Source organism: Psittacula echo (assembly GCF_963264785.1).
Source record: "Psittacula echo genome assembly, chromosome: 5".
Taxonomy (NCBI): Eukaryota; Metazoa; Chordata; class Aves; order Psittaciformes; family Psittacidae; genus Psittacula; species Psittacula echo.
The window spans coordinates 42,133,477-42,160,460 of NC_137739.1; the positions used below are offsets into that span (position 1 = coordinate 42,133,477).

The window sequence follows — 26,984 nt, forward strand, 5'->3', positions numbered from 1 at the left end:
GCGACAGATCTACCTAACACACAAAGCTGCAAAATATTTCTACTAGTACCCCTCATTGTCAGTGCATCTCACAAGAGTGAAACCTGTTAGTCTGATGGGAAAGACAAGTACTGGAAGAAAGGGTCCAAAAAGAAAAGGATGGGGTAGCTCATGGAAAAGGTACTGGCCTAACTCCCAATAAAGCCTTACAGCTGACAGAATATGACAGTAACAGCAGTATTTGTCAAGCATTGATAAGATTAAGAAATTTACCTGCTTTGCACCTCAACACTGTAATAACCAATTGATAACCTAGGCTTCTCTCACCTGCCACCTCTGAAAACACTACCCAACAGTTGCTTGCATGCAACCACAGAAAGCCAGGCAGTATTATCACAAGAAAGCTCTTGTTTTCAAGGTAACTGCTACAGATCTTCAGTTTAAACAGCAGCTACTTGTACTAACAAAGTCCCGACCTCCTGGCTTGTTCCTCCTGTGAGAATCATTGTCTCTATACTAAAGTTGAAGTTACATGTACTGAGTATCACAAGTGCTATCTACCTTGCCAGGGAAGCTCACCTTGAGCACCTTAGGACTTCAGAAATATATCATTTCATGCCCACCTATTGCGCTGAACCCACATCCCTTGAATCTAGTAAGTGTCTGACTCGTGACTTAAGTAATTACAAGATCAGCAGACTCACAAACTACCTACACTCTAGATTTTACAGGAGAAAAGAATCCCAGCTAAGTTGATATTTGATAAGTTCATATTTGCCTCTTGACAAGTTTGGCAAGAGAACAGTAAGCAGAATATTTCACCTACCGTTTTGTCGTAAGTCCTACATTAGAGATGTATCATCACATTTCCCAATCCAACACTACACAGCATAAACAAAAATGGTCAATAATGTTTTCTCACTACTAACTCTAATATTGTAATACCCCTTTTATCAATGAAGCTGAAAACTGCAAACCTTCCAACAGTTTCGTTAATATTCATCAAAATCAAATTTCTGAAATCAAGCATTTGTCTATACTTGTTAGTTAAATTACTAGCATTGATAGCAACAGAAGAACTTCCAGTAAGAGGAAATATTTGAATGGAATAGGCTGGGATAAGACTTCTTACAGGAAGACTTTGTTGCACTTTAGTGACCTGCATACAAGCACAGACATATTCCCTCACAGCCTTGCAAACTCTAGCCCAGGAAAGAAAACAAATGCTCAGCAATAAATACGGGATGGAAGCAGTCCAGCAGGGTAGGTATTATATTTCTTAACGTCTTAGAAAACCACAAATCAACACTGCATGTATTTTTTAAAAATGGTATACTGTGATTGAGAGCTATTTATTTTAAACAGTATATAGGGTGAAACTGTGATTGATGGTATGGCAGAAAGATTAGGATGATCAATGGTGCTTTAAGGTTTGGGGGAAGAAAATGCAGAAGAAACTTTGCATCACAGCCATAAATTATACTACATACACAGAGGTCATGCCTAAGCTCTTGTCTTTAAAGCACAACTGCTTATATAGGACATCTATATGAACGCAATCCCCATACAGAATTTTATTTTCTTGTTTCAAAATTTAATTTTGTATTCTTTTTAAACCTCAAGAGTTTATAAAAGCTAGGATTTTAAGCAGTGTTGAGTGCATGGTTTATACAGAGATACAGAATTGTTGGCTGCTCCCCTCTACATACACACCAAGTGGCGGAGCCTCTGATCTGTATTACACCCCCCACATATAATTCCTTATAAACAAGAAGAATCACAAAAAAGAAAAAAAAATGCTTCATGGAGTATTGTGCATACAGTGACAGTCTGTATGGTGCTAGAAATGTTTTTTAAGAAATTAAATACTGGCACAATATCATGGACATAGACTGAACCCACTCCTATCATGTAAATACATTATCTCAAAATATATCAGACTAAGGTGGAATCCCTAAACATCCATTCCAAGTGCACTGTTACATGTATCAAAAGTGAAGAAGTTTCAGCAATATCTCTAATTCTTCCAACACTACTCTTAGTTTCAGCTCCTGCTTTCTAATACTGATACTCTGTTTCTAACCCCTGTCAGGCTTCCATGTAGGAAGTCATGGAGATGGAAAATCAATAGGCAATATAGTTCTCACCTGTCAGCTAAACAGCATACACAATTCTGTATGAAAAGGTTAAAAATCAGCATTTGCACTCTAATGTGCTAATGTCCAGTTTACAACAGCCTTCCCACTTGGCATTTGTGAGCTTCTAAATCTGTCCATGTGATTTTTTTTCCTTTGCTTTCTTTTACAGAGTTTAAATGAGACCATGTGGAAGGAAAATGGATTATTAGCCTGACGATTTCCAAAATGAGAAGTAAAAGGGAAGTTCAACTCTGAAGGTAAACTAATATTTTCTTCACGTAGAAGCATGCTATAACCTGTTGTGAACCTTACCCTTTTTTTTTTTTAATATTTTCTTTAATATCCTGCAATTTAAAAACAATATAGTCTTTCGAAACTGTCAGTTAATCTGCTATCCCACACAGTCTATTCCCAGTAAACAAAAGCCCTTTTCATATCTAAGCACTTCCAATTCCCCATCTGTTAATGGCAATTTCCATAGCATATGCTCCAGAAAAAAATGTAATCATTATGCTAAAAAAAAAAAAAAAAAAAAAAAGGGGGGGCTATCCATAATTTCTTTAAATAAAATTAATAATAACTTTTACCTCCCCAATATCAAAATGTGCAAGTCCAGAAAACCAAAAATTTCTATTACCTGCCAGATATTCCTCTTGGTTCTCAGAATTCAGGCCTGGTTTTAGATTAGTTGTGGTTACCTTAGTTGTTGATAAAAACCCTCTTGACAGCAAAAATGCTACACTCATTCATTGATAACTGTGATGCACTGTTAGTTCAAAATATATGGACTACTACAACATTGAGAAATGCACGCCGAAGTACAAGATTGTAATTTCTTGTGTTTTTGTCTTTTACTGATAACAGCGCCTAAATTCAGTTCTTTTTCCTAGGACTTCTTCATCTGTCTATGGTATTTCTGGCAGACATTCCATAGCAGGTCTCTCTTTGTTACCCCTCTTTTTATAGGATCATTTATACATTTAGGTTTTTATACCAGATTCATTCAGCAGCTGATAAAAAACAAAAAGCATTTAATACACATGGGATGTTCTGGAAAGTACTGGTCTGGCACAGCTTTGTACCCTGGTCTGCTTTTGCTCACAGTAAAGCATTACTCAGAAGTTTCATTTCAAGTTCAGGGGGTTCTGTTCCACACACTGCATGCAAATATAGGAGGATTCAAGTTTTTGTTTTTACAGGCCCAACCCTATACACAATGCAGCAAGCACCCACTTTTACCTATTGTCACTGTACATATCATTGACTTAACAAACACGGCTAAAGGAAGCTTAGGTTTTAGAAAAAGGTAACCGTTTTTTCTCACCCCAAAATATGTCTTTAAAAGCCTGTTCTCCTCCAGACACAGAACTCCTATCCTATAAGCATACTTTATAGCAGGCAAAAGAATGGAATAGTACCAGAATGTAAAGATTGATTCTCTTACTATTAAAATGTTTTTACGGCATTTTGCAGGTCCCATGAACAGTAACATTACAGATAAATATCCTGCCTCTTTTCTCTGCTACTGCCATATTTTTCAAGTGACTGCCTGTCAACCAGAAAACATACATAAAACAGATGGCACATTACAGAAATTTTGTAGCACCTTCACCAGATCTATTACAGAAGACAGCAAATTAATTAGAAGAGCACTTCTACTCTTTGCATATCTGCACACAAATGTCTCTAACATATTTACAGAATAAAAAGAACTACTAGTCTTCATGCAAATTGCAAACGCTTGTAACTGCTAAGAAAATATGTTGCCCGTGAGTAGCAGAAATAATGTAGGCTGGTTTCCCAAGAACTTGTGCTCTAAATGCCATTCACTATCACCATAATAGATCCAGATTCCCTTTGATACCCACACAATGAGGAGAGCTAAAGCTAATAAAAGCCATGCATGTGAAAACAGAAGTCAATACCAATCTGCCTTCTCCTGAGTACTGATTATAATCTGAGTCTCCTCTGCTAAGTTTTACTTACTTTATAGATATAGCTTAAAAAAATATATCCTTAAAAATTCTCTTTTTCTACATTGCCATTACTTTCTGATTATCCTGTTATCACTTTTTCCATGTGTGGGTTAAACAGGTTTAAAAAAGATGACCTGAAAGACCAATGTAAGACTGAAGGATGACACTGCCTATCTTTTGATCATGTAAGCCTTTTTTTCCTCCAGCAAATAATCTAATAACCATTTTCAAAATTACAAGGCACACCAAATTTCAAGTGCCCTTCCCTTTTCATTTCCATTTTAAACTTCATTATGCTAGAAATGGACATAAGAATCCTAAAATGGCAACACTTTCAATTTTAACTCAGAACTATTTAACAACAAAAGTAGTTGCTGCACCTTAACATAGTTACTAATAAGTTGTGCAATATCTGGGCAAACATGCCACAGTGGAACTGATTTTAAAAATTGAGTTAAAGCACAGTAGTATTTACAACACACAAATAAACATATTTTCTTAGGTGTGAGCAGGGTCAGGCAACAGAAAACATATCATCCACTCCACAGGTTCACATATTCCAACCTGAGAGCTATGCAAAGAAGGTAACAAACACTTTATGTAAATGGATCATCAAAAGTGCTAAAATAGCCACACGAAGAAAGAAGCCTCTTTTATATGAATTTTTCTTTTTTAAGTATAAAACTTATTAAATTGGTAAAAAGTAAGACTAACAAGTTCAAAACGTGCTGGTAAAATCAGTATGTACAGGATATGCCATATCAGAGATAGTCAATACTTTTCATATAAGTCCAGAGGCAAATGGGGTTTTTTACCCCATGAGAAAATTGCATTCCAAAAATAACCAGGGCCTTTTTAAGTCAGTGTTGTATCCTTTCCATTTACCTAACCACTTAATTTCTACTGCCAAAAACCATATCATAAACAGCAACAGTTCCAGAGAAGTGAAAGTAGCTGAGAGGGTCCTGATCACTTCACTGTTTGAGCTCATTTTCTCTTTTATCTTTGTAAAGTTTGTAACCAGAAGTACAAAGCCTGATGCACAAGACTTTGGAACAAGTTACAGAATGTATCCACTGGTGGGAATTTTTTTTGTAAGAACTAATGTAAAAGTCTGATAGGAAACCAAGGGAAGAAAAGTTGAAGCCTGAAGATCAAAGAAAGCACACTGTTGAGAGACCCATCTGAAATAAAAGAGCAAGCCAGTAACTTCAACTTCCTTAGTAAAATCTATTTTCATTGGGCATTCAGAGCTAGTCACAGTAGTGCTACAGATTAGCTGTAGTTTCAATTCATGTATTATAATTCACTCCCAAATATGAATTCTCAGCAGACAAGAGCACATTTATTTTATTCTGGTTATTTCAATTCACCAAAATCCCATAAGTAGCCTCTTTTTCACGCAACCAGCAAGAACATTCTTGTGATTTCTCTGCCACATAAGTAACCACCAGCACAATGTATTTGTCCCTATTTCTTATGACCAGGTAAAAGCTGACATAGCAGACAACTTCATAGATTTTAAACACAAGACTGCAGTGATTATAGTGATTGTATATTTTATATAATCACTGCAGTGATTATAGTTTGACTCTCTCAATACATCTCCCCCTCACACCAGATGAATGTTTGAGTAATCTGCTTTGTTTTTCACAAATTTTTTGTTATACACTAAGATATAGGGAAATTCTAAGGTTTTTTTTTCAAGAAAACAAAATTTAACATTCACCTTCATGAATGTCCCATACCAAGCTCTTCAAACTGTGCTTTACTGGATCTCAGAGCAGAGCAAGTCTTCTCTCCCCTCCCTTTTATATGAAGTGCTACATAATTGCCAGAATGGTATCCTTCAAGACTGACAAAGAAGTACTACTATAAAAAAAGGATCTAATCTACTGGAAAAAAAACAGGAGAAGAGAAAGATTCAGGTGATCTAGTGAAAAACAAGGTGATCATATACCAGAAATACAAGTCAGACATGTAAATCTATTATTTTTTCCAGAAAATACAGGGAAGCAGTAATGCCATCTGTAAGCCAGATGCAATGGAAGGCTACTGCAATGATAACCTAAAGACTTCTCAGAGGAGGTGAAAAGAGCTTTCTTGATTAGTTTAGCAGAAAGAAAGCATTAGGTGGTTGCTGCTGGTTTGTTTATATAAATACACCAGCAAAACAATCAGAGGGAGAAGAGATAAAGAATAGTGCTGTAAAAGAAAAGTAACTGAGAAAATCGTAAGAAATAGACAGGAAATTTTCCAAGAGCTAGAGGGGTGAAACCTCACAAATAATCTTTCTGTAAAAACAATGAGGGCAAAAACCGTGCACACGCTGGTTCTCAGTAGATTTAAAAATAGATTACATGACACAGGAATTGTTCTTGAACACAGGAGGACTCCTGTGCCACAGTTGCGAATCCTGTAAAATTGATGTTAGAGCTTCTCTGAAGGCTATGAACTTCTAAGCTCCCCTCCTCCAGGTTTCTCACATTTTCTAACAGCAACTAAATGAGCCATTTTTCTCTATGTATCCATTTTTCTGTGTGTCCATTAGTCTAATTGTGCCTCTTTCAAATGATCTATCTTTTAAATATTTACAATGTTTGTGTGGCCGTAGGCTACAAATTCTGTACTGGGTTTTAATCTAATATTCTATAAGCTTGAGTTTTAACTCAATCACACTGCCAGTGTGATCACTGCAGTCATCAGGTGAACTTCAGAAGAAAATCATCAAGCCATTAAAGACATTCAGATCTTTGGAGATGTAACATTATCAATATTTCTACTAGTTTGTACCCAATAAAAAATTAAATTCCTCAAAGCTAAAAATACTAAATGCTTGATTCAACATTTCCCTCACGCTCGTTACTTTAAATTTAAAATACAAAGGTTAGTGCTTTGGGTTTTTTTCACAACAAATATTTACAGTAAGAAGTTTTTGTTGCACCTCTTTTCATTGTATAACTGTAAAAAATTCTAGGATGTGAACAAGAAGCATAAAAGGTAAGCAGATCTAAGAGAAGGGAAAAGGAGAGTTAAAACAACAGAAGAAGCTAATTACTTTCAAAGAGCAGTACCTCCTTTTAGACTTCTCCAAAATTATTACTTCTATCACAAGTTAGAACAGCTGTACCAGATACCAAAAAGCATTCTTCTAAAGTGCAATCTTTACAAGGAGGTCTTGATTTTCAGCTTTGTTTATTTCTTTAGGGGATATCTGAGAGTCTTTTCCATTACTGTAAAAAAATCCCAATATTTTACATCCCTAATCTTAGTTTTCTTGTATTTTATTAGTTCAGGAACAGAACACGTTTAGTTTCTTAGCTAACAACATCTGAAACAACTCATAGCATTTATACAGACCCAGTTTAACTGCTTACATGGATTCTTGGCTGTAATGTACACTAATCAAGTCTACAATCAATCTCAGCTCAATGCACTTTTCAATATGACAAAGTATGCCTACGCTAGATGCTAGCACATTTCACATCTGTCAGCTTGATTAAGAAACACAAACATCACAAGAAAAACTATACTCCATTTTCCTAATGACATTCTATCTATAAATATGCATTTCCTATGTAAAGTATTACAGTGACCTCTCCACTTCCTCTGCACCCAAAATACAAACATCACATCATGGACCTGTGAGTCCAGGTTTGCATCATCAATTAATGGCAGGATTTAAGCACAGAAAGAACACTTTATATTATGGCATGCAGCAACACCCCTCTTTGCATTGCTGAACAGCCAAATGCATACAGACCTGCTGACACTTACTTAGATAATTCTCCAGGATCAACCCACAGACCCCAAGCCCTCAGGATCCTGTCTTCCCTATGTTCATATCTTATAGAGCCCCAGGCACCAGAAATCAGATAACTTGTCATCCTCAAGGAACTTGAGGTATTTTCTGCACAGTTCAACATAGTCCGCCAAATTCTGTTCAAAGAGCACATAGTAAAAAAGGACGGGGAGAACAAGCTACATTGTTTGGTGTTATTCACCTTATTGTCTACCACGCGAAGTAACTAAAACTCTATCATAGCAGAAGGCAACAACTCCAAACTTGAGGATTCCCCTAGTCATTGTATCCATGGTTGGAGAAGATGCCTCCCCTGAATCCAGACCTATAACCACACATTACATGACTTCCACGGAAGGACACTATGAATTTCAGACTACAAGAAGGGGCAAGGGAAGCACAAAGGCACGGCATGGAGCTGAAGGAGATCCAGGATCAGACTACAACGCCAGATGTCTTATTATTTTGGGTTCACCTTCCAAGTTCGAGAGAAATCAAATAAAACTCACACACAGTACTGAAACAAGGGAGTGACACAAGCTGAACGGAACAGAAACGAGGAGGAAGCAGTGCTGACAATACCAAATGTGTTAATGAGCTAATAACACTGCAGAAATCTCAATGAAAACCAAGCCCTATGCAGCTGCAAGAGTTCTGAGCCTGAAGGTGTAATCATAGCAAAATAATGCCAGCCAGGACACAAACGTACTGTACACAAACAACTTCACCATGGGCAAGGATTTGAAGAAATAAAAACACAAACAAAAAAGCAAAACCAAAACCAAACAAATAAACAAACAAAACACCAAAAAACCACAAACACACAAACCCCCCAAAAAACCCCAAAAGGCATGAAAGCAAAATCCACAAAAAACGAAAACAACCAAAACCAAAAAACCCCCCAAAACTCCCCAAAGAAACAAAACAAAACCAACCAAACAAAAAAAGCAACACACAACCAAAAAAAACCCCACCCAAACAAACTAACTCCATCATTCCCTCCTTTATTTTCAAGGCAAAATTAGCACATGGGGCCAGTCTGGTGTACCTGCCCTTTTTGGTTTGCATGCTAATAATCACCCGGAACAGAAAAGTCTCCTGTAAGCAAGTACCCGATAACAATTTATTTAGCACAGCTCTTTATATGCAAAGCTCAGAACCGAAGCCCTGCAAGCTCTATACTGCGCTATAAAAAGCAATTTTATCTCCTAGTAGCAGAGATGATGAAAAGATGGCTACAACAGAATTTTAATCTCGACATCTTTTTATTGGGTATAAGGATGTCCATTGATGCAAAAGAACCTTTAAACTAATCTCTTTAATCATTAGAAGATTAAACCTTTAAACAAATCAGTATAATTTAACAATGTAAAATTAAGATGTGTTAAAAATAAAATTAAATAAAAATGCTCACATATTTAGTATAAATACATCATAATCTAAACAGTATGAATCTATTTTACATTAACTACTCCACCTTAAATCTAGTTTCTATTAAGTAAATTATATCCGTATGTTTACAAATTTCAATTCACTGAATGTGAATTCTTGATAGTTTATGGCAAATTCCTTATGAAAGCAGAAAAACCAGTATTAGCAAAAGTTCCTGCAATGAACCTCAAAACCAGAACAATTCCTCTTTGTCTGAAGCATTATTTTCTTTAGGTATCTTTTGTACTAGTACTCTTGAGCTTCCTTAAAACCAGTGGTAGTATAAACTACATTGTTTCGAAATAGAAACACTTTAAGGAGAAATTTTCAACTCTAAATAGAAGAAAAAAACAAAAGAAGTGGTCAAGAAAAACAGGGTGCATTAAATATAAATCCTACAGCTTGTTTAAAAAGCAACTCCTACTATATAATTTTCTTTTTACAATCAACTTTCCATTATCAAAAGCAGAAGAATACCTTGGATAAAGGAGGAACAAACATCCACAGACAGTTATTACTGAGCATGTAACATAATGCACCAAACAACACAGCCCATTTGGTTTCACTGGGTTCAACCCAAGCTATCGGTCACTGGTAGGTCTTATTTGCCTAGATGCAGCTCAGCACATGAACTTAATTAATTGTCAAGAGTTTGTCATCAGTTTGACCTGATGAGCCCTGCTAAATCTAGACCCACAAGGCAGAGATACCACATTAGCACCAACAGCACCAGCCTGGATACAGCAGGACTAGCACTGAGGCACGTGTATTAAATCCTGATAAACCTTCACTGACTTTATACACCCTAATGCCACTATATAAGTCAAGTTAGGAAATACCAAGACAGATATACCTAAGCTGACTTAACATGGTGCCAACTCAGCCATGGCAGGGTTCATTAGGTCAGATTTGCAGCAGTGTAAAGGCATGTGAAGTACTCTCAAGCTCTTGGAAGAAATACAGTAACATCCACACAAAGCTGATCTAGTCACCTCATTTCAGATTTTTGCTGGCTTCTCAAGGCTCTGCAATTACAATAAGCAGTGAGAAGCTGCGTTTTTCTTTACAGTGATCGAGAAACGTACCACAAGTCTTTGCACAACACTAAGCTGAACAACTACCTCTAGCAAACCTTAGAGAGGAAAGTGCAGTTTCTAAAAACCAGGACCTTAAATACTGTTTATAGTTAGTTCACTTCTGTCTTTACTGGTGGCAGTGGAGAAGATCTCAGTAGGGCAAGTTCCACTCAGGTGCCACAGGATGGAGAAGACCTCTCACCAGAAAGCCTATCTTTTATGAAACAAAGAACTCTAAACTCTAAAAGAAACAAAGATTTACTCCTTATCTCCAACCTCCAACTCAAAGAAAATGAAAGATTTTTAACTTTTTCCCAATGTTTTGCTTATTCAAATGTTAAATGTGTAAGATGTGCCTATACTATACGATCTGGAGCTGACTGTGTTTCAGTGAACTGGTTCCTAGAACTGACATTGATTCCTTCATCCCATTATTCATCTGTTTCCACATCTGTTCCTAATGGTTCCGAATCAACTCTGAAAATGTAAAACCAATGTCTCTTGTAATTTCTTCCAACTGGGAAGACCCTGGAAAAGCTTTAAATAATTGGAACTGAGCCAAATATCTCAGTCAGCTACCAGAACGTCAGTTAAAAATCTGAACGCTTACAGCTTTACCACCCATCACTCATTCAACTAATTATTAAAATTAAAATCTGAAATGATTCCAGAGCACTAGAAGTCATACTTCAGCTACCACTTCAAATATATGCTCCACCAAACCTGACAGGCAGAAAATAAAAATATGGACACTAAAAACCTGCTAAGAAATTGTAGCAGGAGTAAGCTTCACAATTGTGTACCTGAGCTGCATTGTTCAACTGAGTTGCAGCATTTACCATCACCACCAGCAGCTCCAGTTATACCACCATCTCCATCAACTACTTTTCATTTGTCTCAAACAGATACCGGATTAGTAGTCTAAGATTTGCAGATCCAAGTACTGGTTTATTGACGCCTGCTCTCCAGACCCCTAGCAATCTTGCTGGGTTTTGTGATCATGACTGTGCTGTAGCTGCTACAGTTCATCAGCAAAGAAAAAAAAATGAAAATCAACAGCTGGAGGAACAAGTTGAAAAACTGCAGAAGCTGCTCAAGACGGTGCAACAGCAATGCTGGCATCAGGAAAGGTAAATGGAGACCCATAAGGCAGAGATGCTACATTAGCACCAACAGCACCAGCCTGGATACAGCAGGACTAGCACTGAGGCACATGTATTAAATCCTGATAAACCTTCAATGACTTTATACACCCTAATGCCACTACTGGTGAGATCATTCCGTTTCAGAAATAAAGACATATTGGCAGGAAAAGGTTATGTGATTCTGCCTGATGGCTATTCTGAAGCTTTAGAAGTACCTTTCAAGACTTCATGAACATCAGTTTTCACTTTTCCAGACCAAGAAATTCAGTTAACAACTAAATGCCTATGGAGTCTCGATGGAGTCTGTGGTATTTAACTAAATGAAGTCTTGATTCCCAGTCCTTGATTTCAGGTCCTGATTACAGGGGGAAAATACCAGCATTATTTCAGTTTGCTGTTCATTCCTTTTCTGGAATCTTGCTATGCTCTTATAATGAGGTATTTTAAAACAATTTTTACTGACAAATCATGAACTGTAATAAAAATATTTTATTAGTTCAAAATGTGTGTATTTTAACTGTAGGTCTTCAGGCCAGTGTGTGAGACAGTAAATAGGAGTGCTTTCTAGCCGTGTACAACCCTCATCTGACAGGAGCCCAGAGAACTCCAGTCCAATTTTACCTCCTATGAATGTTCCTCCATGTCTTCAAGCATATTCACTCCTAACTTTCTATCTCTACTTTGTTCTTTTTGAGTCACTGAATTTTAGCCATGCTCAAAATTGTATTCCTTATTAGTTACAACAACATTAAAATTACTGATGCAGTAAGTAGCCTAGATTATTTCTCCTGTTTGTTTTAGCTACCTACACATAATTTTTGTCACAGTGATGTTGCACACTTCACCTAACTTAGTCTTTCAGAGACACAGTCATTTCTATTCCTAAACACCTTTGCAAGGTACAAAGGTTGTCACCTTACTGCTGTCCCTATTTGTTTAATGTGAATACATCATCTCTTTTTCCTCTGAATAGGAAAAAAAATATACCCTCTGGAGATAATCTTCTCACACTGATATTTAACTGTTTATTCTTCACTATTAATTCCCTCTCTTGGCCAATTGCAAATCTTTAACAATATTTAAGCCTACAGCAAGCAACAAAATGGGAGAAATGTCTGAAACCTATACAGCCTGTCATCTCTCATATGTTTGCTTATACAGGCAATGAATCAAATCAATCAATCAGCTGTCATGACCATACCAAGAAATTCTGGCATCTGTAGGAGAATGACACCCCATTTGAACACTTGTTCCTCTCCATTTAAATTTCCTGCAGCTCAAAAGAAACCCAGAGGTCACCACTTTGTAACACTGAAATGTGAAGCATCCTGCCAAGGGCTCCCCTTGCCAGTTTCTGCCCTAAGTACCCAGCCAAGGCAAGTCCTGGAAATGAGATAAACAGAACAGCAGAACAATATTGAGAGTTTCCCATTGACAGAGCCCACAGAGATGGTATTCCCTGGCAATTGCAGACCTTTCCTGCCTGAGTCACCAGCTTAGTCTCTCTGCCTGCTGGCATTTTACAGCACTTGGCACTACAGGCTCTGACGTTCAGTCTCAGGCTGTGTATGTGTGTGGGTGTCTCAAAAAGGCTAAATAGGTTATGATCCATGGTCTGGGCTTATTTCTTGCCACTATTACAGCCCTGTCAACAGTAAACTGCTCTTGTGGCTCTTCTGAAACTCCAAGTCATATATGTTTACCTTATTTGCTCCAAGTCCTCTCTCTTCAGCCAGCAATGACGAGGAGGATGAGAATGATATGTTGATGATTATGTACTGCATCGTTAGTGATCCTCATGGTTCACAAATGACCAACAAAAATAGATGCAAATGTTATCCAGTAAAAGTTTGTCATTACAGAATTACTTTTGTTCCTACTGAAGCACTTGAGCTGTGGTGTTTCAAACCAGGCTTTTGAAGATAAAAATAGGAATAGGTATCAATGTTATTTTAATTGAGAAAGAAGGAAACACTTCTCTGCCAAACTTTTTCTTTTTACAGGTGTTCTAGAGATCTACAATATTCAAAACTTCCCTTTTAAATGAGTTGTTGAGTGGATGGGAAACTGAATGCATCACACAATTTACTACTTCATTTTGGAATTCCTCACCTTGTAGGGAGTACTATTAAAAGAAAAAAAAAAAAAAAAAATCAGATTTATAGGTATGCCTGTTTGGCATGCAGTATTCCCGAATTCCACTAATGACTTGTGTATATTTACAGATGTATATTAAGATATTAGAACAGATATTGTAAATCAATTGTGCTAATTTTTTGCAAACGATTCTCATTCTCTTCTCATCAAATGAGAATTAATACTTGTTATCATTGGGGATTTTTTTGACACTGCTGATTGCACAAATCCTAAAATAGTGATAGTTAAATAATTTAATAGTAATTTAACTTTTTCACAAAATACTGACTTTTCCAAAGAAAGACCTTTGTATTCTCTTCTTTTTTCTTTACACTTATATTACATTCACGCATATGATTTATATATAAAATCATATATGTATAAATTTCATATGTGCAAATATATAAAATATGCATTTTATATATTCATAAAATTTTGTGTGTATATATTATACATACACACACACATACATATAAAATTAGTTTTGGTCGAAAAGGCTGCCCAGCAAGGTTGTGGACTCTCCATCTTTGGAAGTATTCAAGACTCTGAAGTTCCCCCTGAACAAGCTGATCTTATTAAACTTGCTTTGTACTGGGGACTGGCTTAGTTACCTTCACAGCTCCCTTTTCAACCTAAATTATTCTGTGAGTCTATAAAAAGGCTTCTGTTTTATATTTTAAAATTTTACTTGTTGTGGCTTTAATGTAAAAACTTGGCTTCCAAAACAGAGGAAAGACCATTGACAGTAGATGCCATTAACATCAGTAGCCTCCTAGTTACATTCTGAACGAGAAGCAGCAAGCTGAAAACTCATACGAATGTCCTATTAAAATAATTTTTAAGACCTGCTTGCCAGTGGAAGCGCTGCGTTCCTTTCAGGGTTGCTGTTTTCAGGCAACCATTAAATTTTATATTACTATAGTGTCACAAACTAAACAGGAGGGCTTACAGAATGAAAATATGGAAATACTGCCAGATGTTAAAAACAGATGATAACATGCTACATAAATTAAGATTCTATAAATAGCAGCACTTTCATTAGAATACAGAAGAAAACATCCTTAATGTACTTTGCATCTTAGTCAGTACATTCATTTAAAATAATTACTAATCAAAACCTCTTGCACAGTGACAGAAAATTCAGGATTGTTGAGAATTCCCTAGTGACTGGATTACCCACCACTGGAAAGATTTTCAAACACCAAGATATTTTTTACTGAAAAAAAAACCCATCAGCATAGGCAGGGCTATAAAATACTCCTCTGAAGAGGGAGAATGAGGCTGGGACGTGTTTTAAAGGAGTATCTAAAATCTTCCTGTACAGCAGGACATACACTCTTCTGCTACTCCTTAGCTTGCAAAGATCATAAATATTTGAAGTTATTTTTGTTGTGAAGAAACAGCATTTTGTGGCACAGCCAGTTCATTTGCTAACATTTCACCAGGCAGAAAGATAGCACTTCCACTCTTCACAGTGCAGAATACTTTTAAATGCAACAAACAGCACATCATAGTCAGATGTTAACTATGTCACAAGTGTGACATGTCAATCAGTGCTTTTTCACTACAAAAACAACAATGTTGTCAACAAAGATGTGTTTTATGACCTGTATTTCGGTGTGCTTTGTGTTATCTGTTGAAGCCTATTTGCAGCACCCTAACCCATGAGGGGATTCAGGGTTTCCCTGCTCTGAAGTTGATAAACCACAGAGAGGTGACCAGCAGGACCATCAGGTGATACATGTAGCACATGTAATAAAGCACCTAAAAAAACACAGCACTGCACTGAGAATGCGGAAGTGTTTACAATCAAAAAGAATGATGAAAGATACTGGGGATTAAGATGTGGGCTACAGCCATCTTAGTTGAGATGTGCCTTCTCCCTCACCAGTAAAATCTTTATTTGCTTTAACCATGCAAGAGCACACAAAATTTATATCAATTCTGAAGTTTGAAAATTCATAAAAATATTAGTATGGTGGCTCTCACTGGTGACATATCTAGGTAATACCCTGTTTCCAGCAGTATATAGTGTGAGACAATGGAGAAAAAGGTGCAGGATGAGGCTTTAAAATAATCTGCTCCATCTCTTAAAATAATCTGCTACATCTCTTTCTACTAGTTAAATATTATCCTAATTGAAGCATTTTTAAGCCTTCTGATACCTTCTTAGAATCAGCTACAATATTTTAACATTTCAGAGTTCCATACAAATACCAAAACTCTTTTCAAATTTTGCTAAATTTGAGTATCCCTGCAGAGCAACTGCCCTATTGCTTTACAGGCCACCTCACATGTGATTATGTCATGGAGCCACTCAACAAAGACAGACTAGCACAGAATAAGGTAGGTCTGGCATCTGAGGGAGACGGGTCAGGAGACAGAGGAGCTGAACAAGATGACCTGTAGAGGTCCTTTCCAATCTCAGGCTTTCTGTGACTCTGTGAGCAGCATCAGCTTCTACCAGTAATTCTGGGTGACACAGTTTTAGGACATGTGCTTGTTTACAAAACACTGCTCATTAGTTCTCAATATAAACATTTTGAATGGATTTATGGGAGCCAACAGACTGCTCTGCAGAATTTCTGTATTCAGTTATACTTACGAGCAATTAAACTCTTTCTCCTTTCTCATTTTGTCTTGAAAAATTTGAAATCTGAATAATAGAATATTTCTTCTCCACATTTGTTTTCACCTGTGCTGGCACAGAAGGTCTACGAAATTCTATCTAACCAGATAAGCTGGCATTACAACTTGGGTGGGGGGATGAAAAACCCCAACATTTAAATGGCAGTGGTGCAGAATACTGCTTTTTGTCATTCCGTGAAATGCTGGACTTAATCTGGGCTTTCCCCTGTAGTCTTGAGAAATACAGGTTTGAAGGAAACAATAACCATCCCTGGAAGTGTCTAAAAATTGTGTAGATGAGGCCCTCAGTGATATGGGGTTAGTGGTGGTCTTGGCAGTCCTGGCATAATGGTTGGACTTGATGATCTTACAGGTCTTTTCCAACCTTGTTGATTCTATGAAAACAATAATTAAAAAAAAAAACCCAAACAAAAAAAACCCACAAAAAAACCCAACCACCACCACCACCACCACCAACAAAAACACACACAAAAAAAACCCCAAACAACAAAAAACTACAAGTATGTGTGCAGAGAGCCCTAATCCTTTTAACACTCATTAGATACTCATTAGAGGTAATCACCTTTAAACTTAGACAGAAAATGCTCCTAAGTAGTTAAAACTATCAACATAATCACTGTTAAACAACTAAAGCTTACATTTGCAACTTCACCAGTTCATTAAGAAAAGCCATTTTGCTCCTCCAAAGAATTGTTCCAGAGTATTGTCCTGGGTTCAGCAGTAGCAGTCATTTTTCCTCCTTCTTAGTAGCTGTTGCAGCACTGTGTTTTTGACTTTCAGCCTGGGAACAGAGCTGATAACACCGATGTTTAGACTGACCAAGGACTTTGTGAGTCTCATGCTCTGCCAGGGAGGAGGAGAAGCCGGGAGGAAGCAGGGACAGGACACCTGACCCAAACTAGCCAAAGAGGTATTCCATACCACAGCACGTCATGCCGAGGATGTAGAACTGAGAGTTCCCGGAAGGGCTAGATCACTGCGGGGTGGGGGCGAGGTACCGGTTGGTGAGCGGTTGTATTCTCTTCCTTGTTATTTCCTTTATCATTATTACTATTAGTGGTAGCAGTAGTGATTTGTGTTAGTTATTTAGTTATTAAACTGTTCTTATCTCAACCCGTGGGAGTTGCATTCTTTTGATTCTCCTCCCCGTCGCTCCAGAAGCGGAGGGAAGAAAGGTGGGGGGGGAAGTGGACTTCGTGGCTCTGATTTACGGCCTGGGCTTAAACCACGACAAGTATGAAGCACATAACCAACGAACTAAACTTAAAAGCATCAACATTTATAAATTCAGAAAGTACATAAAGCCTTCAGCATTGCTGTGACAGAGAACTGTGACTGCCAGACATACATACGAAAACCAATGGTTTTTAAATTTTTCAGGAAAAACAACTGCTTTTGCCTATAGATATTATTTAAATGCTGTCCATCCTCCTTTGCGCTCATCTCCCTTCTCCCCTTTCCTCAGGTTTCCTTCCAAATACTGCTTTTTAGCTTGATGACCAACTTCAAGTGAATTTTACAAAACTGGAGATTTCAAAGCTAGTCAGTTATGACAGAAGATTAGAGACATCAGAGATGTTAAGATATAAAGAAGAGGAAAAATCAGTGCTCCCACAAGATAAGGCTCTTATCCATTCTAGTCCTTCAGAATCAAGCAACACGCACACATAGCCTCGAATCACTGCAAAGATAGGATGAAACTGGAGTTATGTATTGTATGACCATGTGTCACCACTTTTCAGCTTGTCAGTGTACTTATAAATCAGTATTTGACTAGTTCCAAATGAAGTAATACTTACAGCAATGCGAAACAATTAAGCAAACAGAAAACACTGAAAACCAAGAATTATTTCTAATGTTCACTATCCTAAAACATGTTGGCAGAATTATGAACACCAATGTTGGAACTATTTAATGTATGAAGATTCAGTAATGTATTAACAAAAACCTCACTGTATTAAAATAAGTATCATTCAAAGGGAAGTCAAAATGTGATGAGGAAAGTTCTAAACTGAGAGACAAGCAGTGCTATTTTGGGAAGTGAACAGATGGCTACAGAAGAGCAGTCCCAGAAATCAGGAACAATATAGGGAGTCAGAGCAGGGCAGGCTGGAAAGTGGTATATAGTGTTCTTATTTTACCACATACACTTTCTGACAAGCTCATGATACTATGAATATACAATAAAAAAAAAATGAATTACATTTCTGGTTACGTTAGTGACTTGCAGAGAAGTTTTGGCAATTTTTTTCCCCTCTCTGTAGACACAAATACCCGTACATGAGCATATAGAAAATCTCACTACTTTGGAAAACTTCATAAGCTTTTCCTATGATGCCAGAAATAACAGGGAAACTAAAAATTAGGGTCCAAAAATGTGGATTATTTCCTTTAAAACACTTCTATATAAGTACTTATATATCAAAATTTTAAAGAACTTGCTAAAGCCAAAACTGTACATACAACCTTTTTAAAGAATACCAAATTTTTGGCCTACTGTCACATCTGTATATAGACCTTTAAAATTCGTGAAAGCTAGGAAAATCAATTAAATGTCAAAAAAATCTATCTCAATAATCTCATCTCAGCAGTACTTTCTCTTCTTCCTAAATACAAGATGCACCTCAGGATGCACCCATGGCTTCAGCTTAGAGTATGGGATATCTCAATGAATGTAATTTCAAATTTTTGTTAATTCAAATTTACTTTTCCCTGGGAAAGACAGCGATCTTTGTTGTTTTGTGCTGGTTATTACTGTAACCTTAACAATAATTCCTTTGTTCATACCCGCAAAGTGGAAACAAGAAGTATTTTAAGTGTTGTATTAGGATGAATAAAGTTCTTATGCAAAACCAGTAGGTCTTGGTTTCAGGGACAACCTGGCTGGCTTACTTCTCCAGCCTTTTAAAGTGATTCTAGATAGCAGGAGGACTCTCTAACATACCAGCCAGTCATCCCAGTTTTCTGTCATCTTCAAACATATTGCCATCATCAGGATCATTGATGACAATGTTAAACAGAACTGGACCCAGTACTGACCCCTGGGGTCACTGATCATTCGTCACTGGCCTCCAGCAAGACCTGATGCCACTGATCACTACCCTTTGGGGCCTGGCCACTAAGCCAGTAATTTCCATATATTAAGGACATCAGCTTCTGTGTTTCCATTTTACCTTTGGGTAATGAGGAGTTTTATGAATCTTCAGGTGTCCTCTAAACAGTCTTACTTAGTTTCTTTCTTTCTTTCTGTCTTTCTTTCTTTAAAAAGAACAGAAACAAAATCAAAATATCATATAACTTCAGTACAGAATGGAAGAGACATAAGAAATTTAATCAAACAAATGTTTTTAGGTGACTAAATGGAAAACAGCTTCTGGCACACAGGTCCAAAATCACTAATTCAAGGTTTGTGATCAGTAAATAATAAACCAAACCTATAACCTGGGAAAGAGACAATCAAAGCTCTGTGTGAGGCAGAAGGAAGTTATGAAGCCTACTTACTTTTGAAATATGTCTTCTGATATTGACCATCTAGAATATTACATACTCTACAGAGAAGAAAGAGGTTCTCCCGTATGATTCTGATGAAGTTTTACTATTTAAAAATTGAGCATGTAATGACAAGCTAAAAGATTACATTTTTGTCCTGATACATACTGTAGTTCTCAATCAGTACACAAAGGACTAAACTAGCTCCCCACTGATAATTTAAAAATCAAACAGAAAAGGTTAACAAATGTATGCAAACACCTATACAAGTATGCTTTAGTCATACTTTGAGCCGGCCAGACATAAACCAGACCTCTGCCAAAAACCAGCGAGATCCACTGATGTGGTGATGCAGCTGAGCTGAGCTGACAGGTCTGCCAAGGTAAATATTAACACTGACATCAGCTACCTAGACTAAAGTATGGGCAAAGCAACTCGGGTGTGCATACAAATAAGAACTTAAACACATCCAGTACATATATTCAGAATTAGAGTGACACTAATCAGATACCTGCTTCATAGTCCTAAATAAATGTTATATTTTTCCCATTCAGGAATCTTGTTATGCAACAAAGCATTTCTTTTTGCCTTGTAGAAACAAAGAATATGTTTATCTCAGCCTTGTGATTTCAGTAGCACACCCACACTTCGAAAGAATGAAAACCACCTCTACTTGCTATCTGCCTATGCATTTTTTTTGTTTTATGGGTTTCCCAACTACCAGCCTGTTTCCCTTGTTTTTATTTTAAGTACAGAGCTGTAAGAAAAAAAATAGATTTACTTCTTCAGAATACTTATCAGAATTACCATGCTTTCAACATTTCTTGATGCTATGGTTAGTTGAAAAGCCAATACTATACAGGACAAGTAATTAAAAAGCTCCTGTTGTGGGTATTGGCAGGGAGTCCTGTGGGAGACAGCTGTGCTCAGCATCCTGGCTGATGCCCCTAAGCAGATAGCAGCAGACAGAGCTGGAAAGACACCATTCTGAGACCAAACCCAACAAAATTCTGCTGTTAACCAGAGCTAAAAGAAAGTGCCATGCCAAGGAGACAGCTTCTGGCTTTTCCCATTTATTTCTGGAGAGCTCCTCAGCCTGTAGGGCTAAAGGCAAGGTGATTGCAGCATGCTGCGATGCCAGACACCCTGGGAAGCCTGAAACCATTAAAACACTCATTTAGACAGAACTCTAAGCTGAGAAAAAGAAAAACCCTCATTGTATAACATCTCGATTACTGTACCTCCTAGCCACCTTCCAAAACACAATTAAGTGACATGCTTTAGATTCCTTCTCTTTTAATCCACATTTCCCTTTTTCTCCTCATATGTTATGTGCTTTTTTAACTATTTTTTAAGACTGCCATGCTCCTCGTATCTCTCATTGCAAAAGAAGGAAAAATACCTTCCTGCATTTTTGAGAATGGAGATGTTCATCTTCGTTGCTCTCTCATTTGAGATGCTGCTTCAGGGTCCTGGACAAGCACCAGAGAAAAGCCTGTGTGCACGAATATGTTTAATCCTTGCTGTCGACATTCCACTATGTCAAAGTATCTGTTATCAACCATACAGATCCTCCCTAAACTTCAGGTGACAAGCCAGATACTCTTAACTCACTCCACCTAGCACCTTCAAGCAGTTAAGACCCTGAATTTGATTTTTACTTGGAGACTTGTATAGAGAATAGATAGAAAAGAGTGACTGTTCCTCACAGACTTCACTGCATTACTAAAATGTTTCAAAGCAATCTTTTTTAAGGGCAAATATCTAACTTGCCCAGGTATTATTAATGCAATCTTGTTATGTAGCTGAAAGTAATGAATCCCATAAAAGCCACATCACTGGTTGTCAGGACTGAGCAGACTTCTTACCAGTGGGATATGCTAGACAACATTAATGGAAGATAGCAGCATAGAATTAAGAAATAGAATAAGAAATTCTAATACTTCATATCTCGAATGCTTAATGAGTGCTGTACATAGAATTCAATCAATAGCACCTCTGGTCCAGATGCAGGCTCCAAAAAAAGTTTTTGCCTCTTGTCAACTTTTGTATCACCACCTTTTAAGCACTGCTTTAACCTGCTGCTGGTTTTCTGTAATCTGATCTCCACCATAACGAAGCATCTATTTTCTAAAAATGTGAGGTAAAGAAAGAGGAGCAAAACTGGAGATCAGTACTGCAACACTGAAATAGTTGCATAGCAGAGGAAAAAGAAATGCCATAGCAGTGGCTTGAATTTGACAGATATGTTTCAGAAATATCTTTAATGAAAAAAAATTTGCAAGGAGTGAAATATTGCCCTGTACTTCCTGAAGAGCAGAAGTAGCCACATTTCACTAGGACTTTAAATTCACCAGAGCTTTCAGAAGCACAAATTCTCAGAAACAGTCTAGAAAAGGCAAGATGGAAAACACTTATTTCAGTTACCTCCTGTCTAGATCAATGCACATATAATGAATGCAGCACAACTCTCCTTAAGCTAGATGCTTTACCTACAGCTCCAAGATCAGTCACTAAAATAAAAGAAACTGGGTGAGCTACATCACACAGTCACTGACCTGGCACTCTTTTAATTTTGGATTAAGTTGCCAAAGTTGCAGACATGTTTTGTCTAAATCTCTATTAAGCTAGAAATAGTATGTATACCTATAGACAGGCTTGAAGTTATTGCATCTGTTCACAGGTATATCCAAGTAGCACCATGGGAAAGCTAACATTGAAAGGCCAACAAAGGTTTTTTTATCCTCTTACTAATAAATGTCTAACCTACTGCAAAATTAAAATCTCAATACACATTACAGTTGGCTAGTTGTACCAATATCTGCACTTGGACAATTATCATTGAGTCTTCTCCCCTCTACATATCCCCCTCATAAACCGCACAGGACAGATTGCCCTATTCCCCATGCCAAGGGAAACGCTGTACTGGAAGCCTTGTGGAAAACACCGTCCTTGAGGATTTAAGGATCTGAAGCTGGCCATACACACTCTCTTGGGCCTCATGCTTAGTTAAAGCTTGAGAAGCCCCGTAAATCAGCATAAGTAATGCTGCAAGGGAACCTGCTAGCATGCCCCAGGTGGCACCAGTGGACACTAAGAGAGATGCCATCCCAGGCTTTCAGGAGAGGAGAAATTACTGAGTTTTGTTGCACAAAATTAAAGGTACCACAAAATAAAAGGTTACATAAAATAAAAGGTACCACAGGAGGGAAGAGAAACCTCTCCACAGACAGCATCTGCACAGCATGTCATTGGGAAACCCACCTAGTCTGATGCTACATGAACATGAGGTTCCAGCCTCTGAAGGGAGGTAAGATTTAATCATTATCTATATTCCTCTTTTTATTCTTTCTTATTAAAATGGGTATTTTATAATGCTGTTTGTTGGCTGGCTTTTCTTCCTGAGATCCAGAGAGAACCCTGCACTGTCTCTTGGGTAAATCCAAGACTTCACAGTCCGAATTCCAATAGGCATTCCGTTCCCGCATAAAGTCACATGTTGCAAACAGCTACTCTTGAGAGTAATCGGAAAGATGTGTTAAACCCTGAAATCGAGTTGTTTATTCAATCCTCTGAAACTAATTGGAGACAATTAGGGATTACAAATATAGTTCTCTTTACTCAAGAATGCTCATCAGAAGATCCGAATCACCTAGCATTACAGCAACAAATCTAAAATATTGGTAGAAGGGAGGAATCAGCACCTTTATTTAATAGTAATAGAAAACTGGAATATACCACAAAAGACATATAATTTCACCAGACCAGCAGTTATAAAAGTAAAGGGCACATCTCAGATTAGAGTTTTGGGACGTACAGGCTCTTCAAAAACTAAGCTGCCAACACTAACATTGTACATTCAACCCTGACAGAAGTACAATCTGCAACAGCAGCTATGGTTACAACCTGTGTCACAAAAGGCACTGGAATAAAATTTCAAGGAAAATAACCAAAACTTATGCATCTTTTAAACTGGCAAAAAGGGGTAAAAAATAATCAAAATGAAAAACAGTGGCAGTAAGCAACTTCCTGGAGATAGAGAGGCAGGAGAAAGTAGTAAAAAGTAGGTAAATCAACACCAGAGGCTGTTTTTGCAGATAAAACTCTTTTCTGAAGCTCCTCATCTTAAAATAACATCAGAGCTGTTTTCCTCACTCGTACCGTATATGAACACCACCACTTATAATCTTCATTTACATGAAACATCCCACTGAAGTCAATGGTAACTGCTTTATTTCTCTCTGTAAGGCGACTCACAAAATCCATGATTACAGGTTGATATTTAAGATTACTCAAAAAGGGACTAAGAATTCACACAGACACACCTTCACCAATGCAGTAGAAATGAAAAAGTTGCACTTTTGTATTGTATTTCCCTTCTAATTTTACAGTCTTTATTTCTTAGAACTTGGAAGGAAAAAAGGGGCTGAAGGTTTCCAATCTCTCATTTGGAATCATGGAATACACATTAGTGTGTTTTACATCCACCACTATAGCACTGCGTGATCACAGTCTGTTCTCACCCAGGCAACAGGTATTGTCCTCAACTAAAAATCCTGAATGACAGAACAACTCACAGGCAAAGCCTGAACTAAAGGTAATAACATGTAATTTTTCTTAACACATGACTAAAATAGCATCTGATCGGTTCAGAAGCGGAAGTGAACCCAATTTAGGGTTGTCCTGGGTTCAGCAGTAGCAGTCATTTTTCTCCTTCTTAATAGCTGGTGCAGTGCTGTGGTTTTGACTTTCAGCCTGGGAACAGAGCTGATAACACACCAATGTTTTTAGTTGCTGCTCAGTAATGTTTACTCTGACCAAGGACTTTCTGAGTCTCATGCTCTGCCAGGGAGGAGGGGAAGCCAGGAAGAAGCAGAGACAAGACACCTGACCCAAACTAGCCAAAGAGGTATTCCATACCATAGCACCTCATGCCCCGTATATAAACTGAGGGCAGTTACCTGGAAGCACTAGATCACTGCTCGGTCGGGCTGGGTATCGGTCAGCAGGTGGTGAGCGGTTGTATTCTCTTCCCTTGTTATTTCCCTTATCATTATTATTATTGGTGGTAGCAGTAGTGGTTTGTGTTATACCTTAGTTACTGGACTGTTCTTATCTCAGCTCGTGGGAGTTAACATTCTTTTGATTCCCCTCCCTATCCCTCCAGGAGCCGGGGGGAAGAAGAGGGGTGGGGTGGAGGGAGTGAGAGAGCAGCTGCATTTAAACCATGACAAGGGTGAAGTGTAAATGTAAAATAAAACAGCAGATAAACTATCAGCAAAAAAGGATTCTGATTGCATTGACAGTCGTCTGGTAAAATAGGAATGGAGTAGAAAGTCTAAGCGATTGGCATATATTAATGTCAGCCAAAACCTGCAAAATACCGCAGGCAAAGTCAGTCCTGCCTATTTGTTCTGGAAAAAGCACAGAAAGCTTCTTTTAGGAATTCCATTCCTGTCCCCTCCCTATCCACTGCCAATTGCTTCTTCTTGTGGTACTTTCTTGCCTAAGTGGGATCATGAAGAAGATGAAGGAATGAATACATTTGGACCAACTCCCCAAATAACCAGTCAAAATCTTGACTATGCACACTGCAAGCAGCCTGCTTCAGAGCAACACCCAAGCCACAGCTTGCGTTTGAACCCACGTGAGGCAGGAAATTTCAATATTTCCATTTATTGCAATGAGTATAACAGTCAATGTTTAGCATTCAGTGTAGCAACACAACCAGAAAAAGAACTAAACCAATCCAACATTTAATAAACTTATTTTACTCATTTAAGTTAAAATGATTTATCATTTGTCTTTCTGTCTTCAGAAGAATGGGGTTTGAATGCAGAAGACATCACAGAAAAAAAAAACAACTAACTCCAGCATGCAGCTCTTTTAGTTCCTGTTGAAGATAGTGTGTAACTTCAGGTATATTCTAAACTTGGAGCAATCCAAATATGCCTTATGGGTAAAGGAAATGCAAGAGCAACAGAAGTTCAAAACATGTCTTTGTTTTAATGGCAGTGGTAGATAATTGCCGCTACAAGTCCTTTACTAACAGGCTCATACTGTGAAATAAAGCTATTGTTTTCCGAATGCTCAGTGAAATGGTGTTTGTAATAAATCTGATTTTGATGAAATTAACACATTTTTCTAAACTTTGACAAAATTTATCTTTTTGAGTTACACAAGGATACAAACTTGAAAAAAAAAGCCTGTTGTGCAATACTTTAAAAAACTTCTGCAGAAGCAAGATATCTAAGTGTATCACTGCATACATCTCTGCCTCTGTTACCATGAGGCCTACTTCATTATATACAGCACTGATTTTGCAAGAAATAACAAGAAGGGAAAATTATTTCAAATACGTATTCCATGTCTAGTAATCATCCCAGAAGAGCGCATACAGTTATGAGAGCTATATTAGGGAAGTAAAAATGAGAATTTCTACCTAACCTTAAAATACAAGATGTTCCTACAGGATTGAATGACGAAGTTACGTCTTGCAGACAGTTACTCATCTCACTCTTCCTCTTAATCTTTACTTGCTAGAAATTATTTTATATAGTCACCATGTGCTAGGATTTTCCAGACATTCAGGAAGGGACGGTTGATGCCCCAGGGAGCTCAGATTCTGAAGACAGGCAGGCAGGTAGAGAGAAGTCAGGAAAAAAAAAAACAAGACAAAACCAATCCAAAAGTCAAATAGAACAACCACATTCACTATTGGTATCGTGGCAAAAATTGACCTGTAAGCTATGAATGTGACAAGCTAAAAGGGTGATGATGGCTGGAGGGGAAGAACCAGCAGATGAATGCTTCTAGGTTTCACTATGCACTGATGCTGCTGAGCAGAAAGCAAAATCGACTGCAAAAAAGCTGACAAACAAGCAAGCAGGAAGCTTGACAAGAGAAACGTAAGCAGAAAGTGATAGTTTTTTATTGTCTTTCATGTTCTAATTTAACTTCTGTCATCTCTTAGCTTCTAAGTAATTCCTTTTCTTACACTACTAGGCCTTTATTAATCAAATCACTTGGGCTCTGTCAACATACTCAAAATATTCTTTTGTTGCATCTCACCCACACAAAAATGGTTATTTCAACAGAAAGGCCATTCTGTTTCCTTCACTGAAGATATCCTTCAAAGAATGTACTGGACTTAAAATACAGTC

At 37.6% G+C, this 26,984-nt stretch overlaps 1 protein-coding gene across 6 annotated transcripts in view; it reads right to left on the bottom strand.

Moving 5' to 3' along the window:
* GPHN (gephyrin) overlaps positions 1–26,984 on the bottom strand; it is a gene marked incomplete at its 3' end in the record, with an annotated part of 311,539 nt that overhangs the window by 210,840 nt on the left and 73,715 nt on the right. The gene's annotated exons all lie outside the window — the stretch shown is intronic.